Here is a 16562-nt window from a genome sequence, read left to right as displayed (position 1 = left end):
ATCCACTAAATCACAGCTTCTCCAGTAGAGCTGCTTGCTCTAAAACGGCAGGTGCTCTACAGAAATGGTCTGAATGCAGGACACAAAAGGCATTTTCATGAAGAACAGATTTGAATTCTCCAGCTACTATTTAAGAATTCTGAGGCAATATTTTAATGTTTATTAAAGCAGCTAACAATGTTAAATTTTCATATAGCATAACAATAAAGTGTATCATCAAAAATGAGGAGTCGGAAGAACTCAGAAAATGTGTTAAACAACATAGCCAATATGCAGAAAAGCCATTTTCTTCTTACTATATAAAGAAAATTTGCATATTGTACATGTCAGCTTTGTACAACAAACTTAACATAGAGACCCTTTAAGATCTTAGGGCTGATTAGCACTGATTAAAAGGCTTTTTAGAATCCATAGGTTAAAGGAAATCTCTCAGGACTGGAGAGCCAACTCTGCGAAAACACTGCTTCCTGTACAAGCATGAGAACCTGAGCTTGAACCCACATTAAAAACACACCAACACCAACACCAACACCAACACCAACACCAACACCAACCCAGGTGTGGTGCTATTCACCTTGAATCCCAGGCTTGGGAAGGGAAGCAACAGGGAGCTCTGGGGGCTTGCCTAGTGAACTGGTCAGTGCCAGGTTAATCAGATAACTGCCACAGAAGAGGTAGAGAAGCCATCGAAGTGTGAGGACACTGGCCTCCGGCATCTGCAGGCCTGCACAGCCAATGCACCTGCAGACATGTGCACTCAGATGTATGCATCACCCACACACACTCAAATAGTTCTAGAAACATTAATATTTCCAAGGCAGCATAAAGGCCATTCCTTTATAAATTAGAGAGACAGAGACCTGCAAAAGGAACATAAAATTTCCAAAATTTTGAAGTTTTTTTACCTGAAAATATTAAACTTGTGGCTCAATTTTGAAATTTCTCATCCTAATTTGACAATGAGGAAACCACAGGCAATGTTCTAAACTCACTAAATAAATGCCTGTGTTTCCATCATACTCTGCAACCTAAGAGCACTTGACCTGTGACAGAAGATCCCTGGATGGGCAGAGCACACTGTAGATGCATCTCCACTGGAGGACTGGCCGCTGCAGACACCACCACATCCTCAGGTGTCGAAGGTCAACTGTGTGCACATGGTGGGGATCAGTATCCGCTCTAGCTCCAGAACTCAGCCCATCCCCCTTCCAGAGAACAGCCTGAGGGACACCAAGGAGTGCCCATACCCTCTCTCAGGCACAGCTTCTTAGGGCTGAGCCTCTTGGCCAACGACAGAGAATCCTTGTTTACAATCATCATTGTAAGAACCTCTAAACTCAGAGTTTGAAACGCTGTCACATTGTTTCTGCAAACCACATGCAGTTTAGGTGTGATGATGTGTAAGACCCCATACAAGGCTCCTTAGTACTAAAGCACAGAGCAACCCACATCAGATTCCTGGGCTTCTCCTTCAGCAACACAGAACGGGAAAACAATGAGTGGCCTTCGGCATCAGACTCTCAGTTAATGTAGGAGTATCTTCTGTTTTGTGTTGATTTCATTGGTTAAATGAAGAAACTGCCATGGCTTTTTGATAGGGCAGAAAATTAGGTAGGCGGAGTAGACAGAACAGCAGGCTGGGTAGAAGGTAGAGTGGCAGGCGCCATGGCTCTCCTCTCCGAGATGGAGGCTGGTTAGACTTATCCTGGTAAGCCACAGTCAAGTGACGATACAAATTATTAGAAATGGGTTAAATCAATATGTAAGAGCTAGCCAATAAAGAGGCTAGAACTAATGGGCTAGGCAGTGTTTAAATGAATATAGTTTCTGTGTTATTATTTCCGGGGCTAAGCTAGCCATGAGGGAGCCAGGTGGAACAAAAAACAGGCCTGCTCCTCTAGGGAGGCACAAGTGGCCTCAGATGAACTGAACAAATTGAACTGGGACCTCCCAAGCATCCCGCTGATGCACGCACTGGAAGGGTCTGGCAGGACCACCAGCAGGAGGAGGTTGACTTCCTGTTTGGATCCCATGAAACACGGTACTTACACTCAGGAACAACGGGTCCTACACCTGGAAAGGACACCATCATGGTTTAGCGTTGCTGTGATGATGTATATTTTAAAAAGAATCTGTAAAATGTGTTCTCAAGAATTTGAAGTCATTTTAAATATACACATATGGGGTGTGTGTATGCGCAAATGTCAGTGGTCCCAGAGGTCAAAGGAACCCCTGCACAGGGGCCTTTGTTCACTGTCACTTTGTCCATCAGGTCACTGTCACTGTCCAACCATCCCACATTTAGAACCCAGCTTACTTTATTAGAAAGTGGTGTCTGCAAAGAGCACCTACCTCAGAGAATTTTGTAGAGTCCTACCCAAAACGACAACACAGAAACTCTCCAACAGTAGCAAGGTGGTAAGACTGTGTAGCCCTGTCTCTTATGTCATCCCAGGACCTACCTCCAACTACATCCTGTCCACTCCGGCACCTGTGACTTCCCTCAGCTACTCCCTCTACCTGAAATCTACCCATCAGACTATTGATAACTGAGACCTTAGAGTAAAGGTTTGTTTTTGCTGCAGGTCTTCCCTGCCCATGTAACATGAACGAGCCACAGGCCTGGTAGTCTCCATCACTGTAACTAATTCTGCGTGTAAGGACCACTGCAGATGTGTGTACATCACCATAACCAGTTCTGTGTGTAAGGACCACCGAAGATGTGTGTGCCTGCTTGTATATCACTTGTCTTCTCCATGACACAATGGAAGGCCCCAAAGCTGGCAGGTAGGGGCCATTCTCCAGTGTCTACTGAGCAGAAAGGCCTCTGAGCCAGCAAGACTGGTGGCATACACCAGGACAAAGCAAGCATGCAGACATCAGCTTAATGACCAAAGACCCTGATGCCTAGGGTCCTTCAGTGTTCTGTACCATCATGTGACAACGAAGAGGAAGAGGAGGAGGAGGAGGAGGAGGAGGAGGAGGAGGAGGAGGAAGAGGAGGAGGAGGAAGAAGAAGAAGACGACACACATGCCTTGAACCCCTTGAGAAAGTAACCCCTTTTTATATTTACTGAGACAATAGTAACACAGTGACTCCATCTGGTCCTAAATGCCAGGCTCATCCACATGCACCTATGTCCTTCAAAAAAATCCCTGTTGGGGAGATGCTGTACCCTAACTTGGTATATAAGCAAAACCTCCAGAGGAAGCAGGAATCCTCTCCAGCATTCAGTAGCGGGCAGCTGTATGGCCAGGCTTTCTCCATTCTGAATGATAAGCGCTTATCTAGGGTTCCCCAAGGAGAAACAGCCCTGGGCTGCTTTCAACAAAAGCCCAGGGCACTGACCAGACATCAGCATCCTGTACGTGATAATGCAGTACCCTCTGAGAGAAGACACGGCTCACTGTGCACCCCCATGGCTCCTGGGTTGAAGTCACTGGCCCAGGAACTTTGTGGACATGTCACACGTAGCTAAAATCACCACTGAAGAAAATACAAAAAAGCAAACCTTTCCTTATCCCTCATACAGGCTGGAGAGGGCGGACAATGGGAATGCCAGGTAAGGCAAACTCCATTTTCACAGGGAGCCACAACGACCGCAGTCAGAGCCGGCTCTGAAGCAGACCCACTACCATCCACTCTTGGGCTCTGGGGCTAATCTGACGGTATCAGGGTGACATTAAGCCAAAGGACTTAAGAATGTATCCACATATCCCCACAAAACACATCTGCACCCAATCTGAAGACCTGACAGTCGTCGCAGGTTCAGACAGACGACTTCCGGGTGACGATCTCTCCAGCATACGGCTTGTTCTGTGAAACTGCAGACTTCCACTCAATCTCATGGATTAAAGGCAAATAACTCGACATCAATTTTCCTGGAGAATCTTTTGACATTCAAATGCATTCTCTTATGTTAATGTTAACTAAAATATGAAATCCTAGAAATGATGCAAGATATACTATCGTATGAAATAGTATGACAAAGTGAAAATAACCATAACACAGTGAAAGGGAGTGTGTTCAAGTCTCAGCCTCCCACTCAGCATCTGAACTCACTGTCAATAAAGGAAGGGTAAGGACGGAGGCCTTCAATACGTCCTGGTAACTGTGAAGAAGTGAAATAACGAAGGCGTACGTGTGGAAGCCATAGGTGTTATTCCGAGCTAAGCATCAGAGACAGTGGCAGTGACACTGGGGGGGAAGGCAGAAGGATGACGGAAGTATGGCTGCAGACTTATATGCCCTGATTTACAGACGAGGACACAGACCAAGAACTGTCCTGTAGGTTGTACAATTCTGGCAAAGAAACTGGCAGAATACACTTCCATGGGTGCACCTCATATCCAAACCCTAAATCCTGCTGATTATATAATGCTTATACACATGATTAAAGAAACACACATGCTGAACCAAACATATTAAGAATATCAATTTTATAGCTATCACGGTGTTTTCTAGGGACCACATTAACTCTTATCTCTCTTAGGACAAAATACTTAAGACAAATTTTGGAGACAAATCCTGACAAGGTGCCTGCCACAACTGAGTAATGCTAAGATGCCATGTCTACCAGGACAACTCTGCCATGTCACATCTACACAATCGCGACACCTCTTCCTTCCTTTCCGACCTCACACACCTTACTTTCATTGTGGTTTTAAGGAACTGTAGCAGCTTACCAGTATTTTCCACTAAGACGACCACTTCAGCCAAGTCTAAGTTTTAAAACTAAAGAAACAAAGTCAATTAATCCAAGATGTTAATTTTATTTGGATGTTAAGGCAATAATAAAACTACAAGTTCAGTTACTAAAAATCTATTAGCCTTAATGCAGCAAAAATTTACTTCAAACCTGGGGCTTGAAATCCATAATTTCTAGAAACACATTTACTAAAACTTTCCCAGATCAAAATGCAGGATTGGGGGCTGGAGAGATGGAGGTTCAGCAGTTAGGAGCACTGACTGCTCTTCCAGAGGACCTGGGTTCAATTCCCAGCACCCACATGGTGGCTCACAACTGTCTGTAACTCCAAGATCTGACACCCTCACACAGACATACATGCAGGCAAAACACCAATGAACATAAAAGAAAAACAAATTATTTTTGAAAAGTGCAGCCTCGACATAAAGGGAAGGTTCTATTATGAGAATGGAAGATAAAGTCACTTCACGCTGAGCTTGAGTTTGCCACAGTTACAGGACTTAGCCAGTTACTATCAAAAATATCTGAAGATATTAAAATCAGATGTCCCAACTGGAGGTGGGTACTGGGGATTCCTCAGCTTATCTGGCAGGGAGGAGGCCTCTTCCTGCTACAGAACCTCTCTTCCACACTGAGCTAGTACCATATAATATGCCACAGGCAGGCAATGGGCCATCCTGACACTCCAGACTGTTCACTGCTCACCTGAGCTGTCCCACTCCGCAGGCATCCTGCATGGCACCTGACAACACACGTCTGCAGCCACACCCACACTCCAGCTAAGCAGGGACCACTCAGTCTGAGCCAGCACTGCACTGATGGTAACTCAGGTGTCTATTCGACCTGACAATACACGTCTGATCAGCCACACCCACACTCCAGCTAAGCAGGGACCACTCAGTCTGAGCCAGCACTGCACTGACAGTAACTCCAGTGCTCTGTCCATGCGCCTAGTGCACATCTTCATGGGAAAGCGGCGTAGTCAGGGAAAGCTAAGTTCAGCCACAAGTGTGGAGTACACCAAGCTAACCCAAAATAAGAGTCCAAATCAAACCCTTAGGCCATTTTTACCAACAAATACTTAATCTGGAATGTAGGTTGCTCTGATCAGTTATCAAAACTATTTACTTAGAAGAACCTCATCTACAAATCAGCTGGTTTTGACATAATACCACTATATGGGAATCTGTAAAGTGACAGGCCAGTTTTGTCCTGACTCCTTTTCTAGCTTTTAAGTAAACTGAGTCCTGTCTGATGAAATAAAGGAGCAAGGAAAATGAAATTAACTTTCTAGACTTATTTGTAAACTATCTCAGCCTTCCCACTGCCACAAGCAGTCTCCAAGTGCATCTGGATTCCTGGGGCCCCTTCTGCTGATGCTGCTTACAGACAGAGTCTCATGCCTGCATAGCAGAGGGGCATCTCGGGGAAGGCGCCTTGCAAAGAGGTCCTAGAAAATCAGAGGGCCAGCCACTGTCCTGGCTTCTCTACCTCAGGGCAAGAGGGGTCTCTGCTTTCCGTTCTGTGGCACACTGGGACACATCTGCAAAGTACGGTTGTGGAACCAGGGTATGCCAACCCTCCAGAATTCCAGAGAGGGAGCGCCACTGACAAACACTAGACAGCCCTAGCTTGGATCTCTTCCGTCTGAGCTGAGGTCGTGAGGAGGTGAGGGGAGGGCTAAAGAACATGTTCTACGTAACCCAGAAGAGGGCACCAATAACAGCATCTATTAGAAATGAGTCTATGTCTAACCTACATTCCTAAACAATTATTTTTAAGTGTGTGTGAGAGGGGGAAGAGAGGGGGAGAGAGGGGAGGGGAGAGAGAGAGTGTGTGTGTGAGAGAAAGCGAGAGCGTACTGGTTTTATTGGGAAGTCTTTCTGAAGACATTAATTTTTCAGTTTTTTGGACTGGTTAATTGATTGTGCTTGTGCACGTGCATGAAGTCGGTTCTCGCGTCCACTGTGCACTTTCCAATGCTTGAGCTCAGGCTACAGCTTACACAGCAGGTGGCTTTACCCACTGAGCCATCTCACCAGCCCTTTGTAGGCATTATAATTTTTAAAGCTCTGTTTGTTTAAATGTCATGTCATCTTTCTGGAGGAGTTAATGAATAAAGATGCACCTCTGTGAGGCCCACAAATAACCAACTGGAATTGCTGGAATCTCCACTGCTGACACCGTGTGTGCTCACTCCCCTAGCGTATAACAGCATTCTACTTTAAGACAAGGAACAACTACGTACACAGTCAGAGCTCGCCGAAGAGGGCGAGCCTATGACCACACAGAGCACAGACAAGATGGGCACTGCTCAGGACACGGCAGCTGCTGTAAATAAATGACCTACCACGTCCGTCAAGCTCGGGGGAAGAAGCAAGAGGTCACTATTCCTACCATCCCTGCTTCATACGGGCTCAAAGTGAACAGGGAAACATGTGAAGTAAACATCACGAGTTTAAAATGTGCACACCCAGCACTGCACAGTCCTGTGTCCAGAAAACTTTGAAGATACAGCATTCTGGCCAGAAAGTTCTAATGCATCTTATATCCAAACCACTTATGTCTGTAAACTGATATAAAGTCACACAAACAACACACTAAACAGGACATAATCCTTGGTGGTCAGAATCATCACATCATGTCTAAACAGAAAACGGTTAGAAACGGGGGGGGGGGGTCCTCCCCATACCGTGTTACAGTACAAGCAGGCTCACATCCCTACCTCGCCCTATCATACATATGATTATCAATGACCTAGACAACTGGGTACATATTAAACACAAACATGATCTTCTCCAGCTCCACAGCAGGTACCTGAACACTAGGCCTATGGTAAGATCTGTCTCTCCATTCACTGAATAAACAATTTTTCTTAATGAGTTGATTCTGTAAAATTCAAAACTATTGTAACCTATCCCGTACTTGCTGCCCTCCACAGCCCTGCTACAGCCTGTGCCTCCTCCAGCTCATACCCACCTGGTGCTAGCCTCTGCAGCCCACACCATGGAAGACACCAGCCTACAAATGGGCTCCACAGCCAGGCCAGTCCTCCGAGGCCCAGGGGCCTCTGGACAGCCAGGGGCCACGTCTGCTCTGGAGAACTGAGACAGCCGTTTATCAGTGCTCAGGCTGTACAGATGGGAGGTCATTCCAACACCTCCTTCCTCACAGGGTGCGGCCTGGTGCGAGCCTTCAGTTCTCCTGTTCTCTGAGTGCTTTTCCTGATAAGGGAACAAACAGAGACCTAGCAAGGGGCAAACACAAGGAAGACTCACTGTGCAACAGTTCTGAGGACAAACAAAGCCTCTGTTAAAGTCAAAAGCTAGGGAAGTAACAGGACAGCAATTTCCTTCTTACACTTTATCCTGACGATGAAACACCGATGAGTGGTTAATGTATAACAATTTTATTATAGTTTTTCTTATGACACTGAAAAGATCTAGACAGAACCACATTGTCTGCCATGTTGTCAACAGCTTGCCCAGGAAAGGCTGCTGGAGCATGAGCAGGCAGAGCCTGGTACCTATCTGCTCCAGGTCACTTTATGACCGCAGACGGAACTCCACAATTCAAAACTAAAACAGAAACTAAGTGCAGTGTCTTAGTTATAGACTGTGACAGCTATTATAAACTATATAAAAAGGATACAATATCATATACCGTACATAAATATTCCCGCTGGAGAGAACATTAAGCTGCAGACTAGATCCTGGGGCATGATTACTGCTCATGCTCTTCATTAGTTTGCTGATTTTGTAAAAAAAAAAAATATCGTTTTCTTTACTATTAAATTAGGATTGCAACATTTTTGCATATCCTTGGCTAATTTTCAAAATTAAGAATTTTACTACGCATATATACTTGAGCAAACACTTGAAAAGTAAATTAAGATACACAATAAAGAGCAGACTACAAACACTTCATTTAACTCCAACAGAACTTTGGAAGTGCCTCAAATTAGGACATAATCAGAACATAGAGAATTTATTAGTATACTTATGTTCATGAAAGTACTAGGTTCCAGGAAAGTCTAATTAAAATCCATGAAAAACAGGTACTCAATACAGTACTCACCAGTGTGTACTTCTGAGTTACTGAGATTCAAGAAGGATATGATATACAATTGTGGACTGTACCTAGAACATGTCTTTGCTTCTCAGTTGACACAATTTGGTGGCCAAACCTGCATAAACATAGATTCGTCTCCATTTGCTAGTGGAAATCGCAAAAAACTGGCGAGCACAGTAAATATGCGGACCGGGCTGGAAGAGTGGCAGTTCCACATCCTTCCTCCCCATTGGCTGTGCAACAATGGGCAACTTACTGAGTCTTAGAGCCCCTGGATGCCAGGAAGGTAGGAGCTGGCAGACACCACATGCATGTGAGAGCACCTGGCTCCCAAGGAAGGCCACAATCCACATGACTACTTCTCTGGTTATAATCACTGATCATCATGGCTATGAAATATGACCAGTCATGAAAAGCCACTAATGACACATAATTATAGTGAGCAAGTATAACAGAACAAAAACCTAAAACAAAAATTAAAGTGTTAATGGGCAAGGGATGTAACTCAGTAGTAGACTGTTTGCCATTTGCACACGACTTTTGGTTGGACACCTAGTATAACACACGTGCACACACACACACACACAGAGACTGTATAACTCACCATACTCCAGGCTCTTTTTAAATTTTTCTTTATTTTTGTTGTATATACACTGGTATTTTGCCTGCATGTGTATCTGTGTGAGGATGCTGGATCCTGGAATTACAGACAGTTATGAGCTCTCATGTGGGTAATGGAATTGAACCCAGGTCCTTTGGAAAAGCAGTCAGTGCTCTTAACTGCTGAGCCATCTCTCCAGCCCCTAGTCTAGAAGCTAAATAAGAAGGTGAACCCAAAGAAAAACATATAGTCATCCTCCTGGATATTAACCTTCATCAGGCGATGAAAGGAGACAGAGACAGAGTTCCACATTGGAGCACCGGACTATAACCCCAAGGTCCAAATCAGGAACAGAAGGAGAGAGAGCACGAGCAAGGAACTCAGGACCGCGAGGGGTACACCCACACACTGAGACAATGGGGATGTTCTTTTGGGAACTCACCAAGGCCAGCTGGCCTGGGTCTGAAAAAGCATGGGATAAAACCGGACTCGCTGAACATAGTGGACAATGAGGACTGCTGAGAAATCAAGAACAATGGCACTGGGTTTTGATCCTACTGCACATAATGGCTTTGTGGGAGCCTAGGCAGTTTGGATGTTCACCTTACTAGACCTGGAAGGAGGTGGGAGGTCCTTGGACTTCCCAAAGGGCAGGGAACCCGGTCTGCTCTTCAGGCTGATGAGAGAGGGGGAGTTGATTGGGGGAGTGGGAGGGATATGGGAGGCGGTGGAGGGGAAGAGACAGAAATCTTAAATAAACAAACAGATAGATAGATAGATAGATAGATAGACAGACAGACAGACAGACAGACTCTTAAGGACAAATTCCTAGTCTTGTTTCTGGTCCCAAAAGAAGCAACCCTATGACTGACATGGTGGCAATGCACCCAAAACGCTCGAAACTGGCCTTACAACCCACCACATAAGAAATTTCATGGGTATGTGGGCAGTATAGTGCACAGCTGCCTTCCAGGAAATTTCATATTATTCATCAAAAGTTAAAAACAGTTCACATTATTTGGTAAGAACGACACCAAAGGAATGAACAACAGACAGAGACGTGACAGACTAAGCATCAGAGGGCTGCTCCCCACTGTCTTCCACAGGGCTGCAGTGGAGGACTGCCCTCAGAGGAGGGACGATCAAACAGGCAGCTCTGGAGCCCCTGTGAGTGGCTGCTGGCTGGGCAGTCCTGTGTGCACATGATGCAGACCCCACCTCGTCTCGGCCAGTGCTGTGTGCAGCACTATCTCCATGTTCCAGGTCAAGAAATGAGGGTTAGAAATCTGGAGTCACCGGCTCCTCTCCGCCACACAGGTATCCATGAATACTGGGGTGAATGTAAATGTGAGCACCGAGGAGAATCTCACTAATGGTGAAACTTGAGAATCCCAACTCACTCACAGTGTTTGTGTCACACAGCAGCTAGTATCCCTCCCCACACTTTCAGCTGCTGACAATGAACAGGAATTACCTAGTGCTATTAAAATGCATCATCTTTCCTCCTGCCTGGGATTGTCCCAACTATGAAATGGACCTTTACTCCACCTTGACCAGGACATGAACAATGGAACCCTTACTCCACCTTGACCAGGACATGAACAATGGAACCCTTACTCCACCTTGACCAGGACATGAACAATGGAACCCTTACTCCACCTTGACCAGGACACAAACAATAGAACCCTCACTCCACCTTGACCAGGACATGAACAATGGAACCCTTACTCCACCTAGACCAGGACACAAACAATGGAACTCTCACTCCACCTTGACCAGGACATGAACAATGGAACCCTTACTCCACCTAGACCAGGACACAAACAATGGAACTCTCATTCCACCTTGACCAGGACACAAACTACAGGCTCCTCAACCTACCTTGACCACGACAGAGGAGAACACCAGCATGTCAACACTGCAACATTGCCCATTAGGAAAGTAGTTTGCGGGCATGAGCTTGAGGGGCCAAGCAAAGGGACATCCGAGGGAGGAACAGCAACAAGAGAACAAGGGTTGGTGGTTGAGGAAGGAGGGATTGCAAGGTCAGGGCCCAGTCTGTGCCACAAAGCAAGTTCAAAGAGCTTAGACCTTACCCTACACAGTAAAACCTTACCTCAAAACCAAAAATGGTAAAATATGATAAACCAAGGTCAAGAAGAGTTAAATCCAAAGAGGAGTTGAAAGAATAGGAGGAAATCTAAACTCCACAGTTCCCATGTTCTGAGGGCGGGGCAGGGCGGGTTGGGGTGCCAGATGGGTGGACAAGGTGGGACAATGACAGGAGTGAGCCTACAGCAGGGTTAAGTCAGCTCCCTGTGGCTCCTGCACCGAGAATCCTGCTTCATTTTACAGTCCCTGTCTCTGGTAGAAAGAACAAGGGATGGCTACCATGACTAGTATGTTATATATGAATATATGAATAGTATGTTTCACAAATAGTATCTGCTGCTGTTCTCCAGTGGAGCTAGGTATAATACTGACCAATTACGGAAGACACCAACTCCCAATGCATAGGACTAAAGCAGTAAGAAACATAACCCCATGTGTGGTGACTCGGGCACATTTAACCACTCTACTGAAACAAAGCCAACCTGATTGTGCTGGACAAGGCAAACAACTGCATTCAGATACACAGGAAGTGAAACACCAGGACTGGTGGGCTGGAGATCTCCTGGGGTCTTCCTAAGCATCTCCAGTACAACCTGCTTCCCTTAGAGACAAGTGCATTTCTCTACTAGACTAGGGAACGTGCTAGGGATGGGGTACATCCTTCTGTCCTTTGTCCCCTCTCAACATGTAACATGTATGCCGCGACCATCCAAAGGGACGTGTAAAAGAAGGCACAAAACATGGGTCAGCTGGCTTGAAGCCACAGATGCTCTCCTCCTTAGTCCCACAAAGTCGGCCATGTTAACAAGTCCTTCCCCAACAGGGAGCGTTTGAGCATTCCTGCTTCCTTAGCATCCAGGGCTGTTACTCCCTTGCCCCGGCTCCCTTCACAACAAGCCTCCAATGGGTGACCAGCAGGGCTATCTACAGATATACTCTTGAGCAATAACCCCTCTGTGACCAGTCACAAAATGTTGAAAAATTTGAATGTCCTGCATACCAGATTTTGTCTGTGCAGGTCACTCATGTCTACAAACATTAATCATTTGAGGTGGAACTGGCTAAGCTGGCTTTGATCACTTCCACAATATTCTATCCATCCTCCAACACACTCAACACACACTGTCTCATCATCTATAGATTACATTAATATCATCACACTTTTACTTTAAAAAATTTTTAATACATGTACTACTCAACTCAAAGGAACAAGATCACAGCAAAAAAAAAAAAAAAAAAAAATCCTAGTTCAAGAAACATAGTCTGACCGGGCAGTGGTGGGGCACACCTGCAATCCCAGCACTTGGGAGGCAGAGGTAGGCAGATCTCTGTGAAGTCAGCCTGGTCTACAGAGTGAGTTCTAGAACAGTAAGGGCTACACAGAGAATACCTGTCTCAGAAAAGGAAAAGAAGAAAAGAAAACAAAAAGGAGGGAGGGAGGGAAAGAGGGAGGGAGGGAGGGAGGGAAGAAGTCAGGTGAATGGGGCTGATGCCGGCTTTCCTATAACTAAGCTTATACATCCCACATCTCAAACAAGGAAGAGAATGTATTAAAAATTTGCAAAGGTAACTGGAGAACCTCAGAATGGGGGACACAGATGATGTCAGTTGAGCGGGAACAGGAAACACAGACACCAAACAAGTGCGCTATCTGGAAAGCTCTTGGAGGAGAAGCGGGAGCACGAGCTGTGGCTGTCTTTCTGCAGCAGAAGACACAAAGTTCCCCTCCGTTCATTCACTCGTTTTAGTGTCGTTTAGAGATTGCTGATGCTAAGCAGCTGGTTTGTCTTCAGCACCATTCTTACTACTACTAAGCTCTCCGAGTAATTTCCTTCAGAATGGTCTGAAGTCCAGGTGAGAACAGCACAAAGGATGTGGAAGTATCCCAACTCTCTAAACCAACAAGAGTGCGTGTTGTCTGCAGATCACAGTGCAGCATCTTCAGCACCTCGAGAGTGCCCTTGTCCCATTTCACGTGTGAGGAAATGGAAATATAAAGAAATTCAGCAACTCACCCAGTAAGTTTGCATTTAAAACTACTACAGAAAAAGTTGGTAACCCTTTCTCTCCCCTCTGCTGTCCCTGATAATCCAGAAAGGTGAAAGACAAAAGCCTTCCAGAAAGAGGGAAACTATAACAAAACTGAGACGTGCTGGAGGGAAGTACAAAACAGGCTGAAAACTGACCCTGTGACAGGGGCTGCATCTGAACACACCAGCAGTGGGTGGGGGTGACAGGGGCTACATCTGAACACACAAGCAGCAGGGTGTGGACGGGGGCTGCATCTGAACACACCAGCCGCGGGGGGGGGGGGGGGGGCGGGGGCTGCATCTGAACACACCAGCCGCAGGGGGGGGGGGGGTGACGGGCCTGCATCTGAACACACCAGCCGCAGGGGGGGGGGGTGACGGGCCTGCATCTGAACACACCAGCCGCAGGGGGGGGCGGGGGCTGCATCTGAACACACCAGCCGCGGGGGGGGGGGCTGCATCTGAACACACCAGCCGCGGGGGGGGGGGCTGCATCTGAACACACCAGCCACGGGAGGGGGGGGGGGTGACGGGCCTGCATCTGAACACACCAGCCGCAGGGGGGGGGCGGGGGCTGCATCTGAACACACCAGCCACGGGGGGGGGGGGGGGGCTACATCTGAACACACCAGCCACGGGAGGGGGGGGGTGACGGGCCTGCATCTGAACACACCAGAAGCTTGGGGGGGGGTGTTGACAGAGGCTACATCTGAACACACCAGCAGTGGGTGGGGGTGACAGGGGCTACATCTGAACACACCAGCAGCAGGGTGTGGCATGCAGTAAGGTCAGAAGTGGGCAGCTCTGCCAACTGACCCTAGTGGAGGCAGGCCTGGCCAAGGCAGTCCCTACGGGAGAACTGGATGGTGCCGCCAGGGGCTCTGCAGCAATGTCAGGGAGCGTTTGGGGTTTTAGTAACTATACAGTTCATGATGTAAAAAGTGTATGCAGCTGAAGTCATTCACACGAGAATGATTAGCAGGATGGCCCAACTCTGAGCACTGATCATGTCAGAGCATGGGACTTCAAATTCACAAGCGACTGACAAGAAGCCCACAGCTGCTGGCCAGAGAGCTTCTGCGACATGCCCAAGGCCCTGGGCTGCGCCACTCTAAGACTGAAGCACCAGGTAGGTGAGATCACTGCAGTTAATTAAAAGACAAACCACCGTTAATATCAGTGTCTACACAGGTCTGTTAAATGTGAGCACAGTCTTGCAATTAGTGTTTGAAAATGTATTTCTTCCAGCTCACGTACTTTGGTTTGGACACGGACACTTCCCTTGAATCTAGTTCACACTCTGTGCAAATGACTGAACGTGGATTCGGTCTCTTGTACTGACTGCATTTCTCCAGGCAGAGATTATTACACTGGTTTTAGAAAGAGACAATACAGAGAGTGCTGTCAACTTCAAATCATTCGAGTGATTTTTACAGAATCAAATTATATTCTTACTTCTCGTCTTCAAGGGCAGCTGTCAAAATTGAGCAGCTCTGAAGAGTTACAGCCTTAAGGAATTTCAAAATATTCTAAAATACACGCATGCTTTCTTCCCATAAAAACTTTTAAGAACGGCAACTGTTTAATAAAAACCTGCTTTTATCCAGAGCACAGGACAAGGTTCATAAATGACTCATGTGTATGACATTTTCTGAGACGACCAAGTCGAAGGGAATTAGCTCCCATCACATCCTCCGAGGACTCCGGTGAAGAATGTGCATGATCAAAATGACAAGTGATGTAGGGAACAAGGGATTCAAATATATGAGGCAAAGTGAAGGGTCAGAAAACTAATGAAGGGCGTTCCGGGGAGTGGCCAGCAGCACTGAAAGGTTAACCACCACTGGAAACTGCGTCAGAAGGGATGTCTCGTCAGGAACACTGGAGGGAGAGAGAAAGCGGATATGACAGGTTTGCCAGTGTGAGAACTCCCTCCGCTTTGAGGGGTGGGACGCACAGGGGGAGCCGCCAGATAAACAAGAAGTAAAGCATGTGGAAAAGAGAGGCAGTTTCTACGCCAGGAAGGACTAAGAGGCCGTCCAGAGAAGGCAGGTGACTCTAGTCCAATGCGATAGGTAACTGGGCAGGCACGCTCTAAATGCAGCGATGAGTGCCATGGCCGTGGAGAGACGACCTTGTTGTCTTTCCATCGCCTATAGATTAGCTACGCATTTCTAAATGTGGGGTTATTTTTGAAAACTCAAAGCGCCTGAATTCTGATCTACCCTGGGACACGTGCGCCTTCCCTTTTGTTTTTAGCAGCTGGTTCTCTATGGCTGCTGTAAAGAAGGCCAGAGACTCAGTTTCCTTGCTCAGCTTCCATTCCCAACAACCCCCCTGCAAAAATAACACACACATATACTTCCACACAGTACCTGTGTGCATGGAAGGGAGGGTATGACGGGAACGTGAGTGCCCTCAGGTTGCAGAGAAAGGGACCAGCTCCGGGCTCTCACCAGGCAGAAAGCATTGGCCACCTCAGGCCCTAGGAGTCAGCAGCTTCTGCCCTGTGCACATGTCCACTAGTCCATGGCTGTGCGCCACACGGACCTCCAAGATCCTCAGCTACTGGTGATTTCAAATCCAAGAAAACAAGTGGAAGTGGCCAACGTTCTTAGAAACACTGAGGTAGCCCTGGCCTCCCAACTTCCCACGCCTGCCATGGGCAGGTGTCCCCACAACAGACAGCAAAAGCTTAAAGCTGACCAACATGGTATCAACATGGTATGCCGTGTAAGAGCAATCAGAGTGGCTGAACCCCGACCTACACTGTTCTTCACGTGATGAAGAATGGATCCTGTCTACTAAGCTGGGGTTCTTCATTCAAATGATTATGTCACCAGAAATCTGCTAACAGTAAGGGCCAAGGATAAAACAGGTACGTTCTAAAATTACAACAAATAACGTGAACATAAACATTAAAGACACATTTAAATTTCCTCCCACTCACTACGCAGTTCAATACCATTACAATAGGCTTATTAATTTTAAAATATAAGGTATTATATATACTTGATTCAGCTGTCATCTGGATAGAAAT

General features: G+C 46.6%; 1 protein-coding gene across 3 annotated transcripts in view; it reads right to left on the bottom strand.

Moving 5' to 3' along the window:
• Arid1b (AT-rich interaction domain 1B) overlaps positions 1–16562 on the bottom strand; it is a 348435-nt gene that overhangs the window by 156458 nt on the left and 175415 nt on the right. The window lies entirely within an intron of this gene.

Source organism: Microtus oregoni, unplaced genomic scaffold, assembly GCF_018167655.1.
Source record: "Microtus oregoni isolate MIOR12 unplaced genomic scaffold, Mior012 000033F_ref0000390, whole genome shotgun sequence".
In the NCBI taxonomy this organism is placed as follows: Eukaryota; Metazoa; Chordata; class Mammalia; order Rodentia; family Cricetidae; genus Microtus; species Microtus oregoni.
This window is presented reverse-complemented; position numbering and strand designations above follow the sequence as displayed.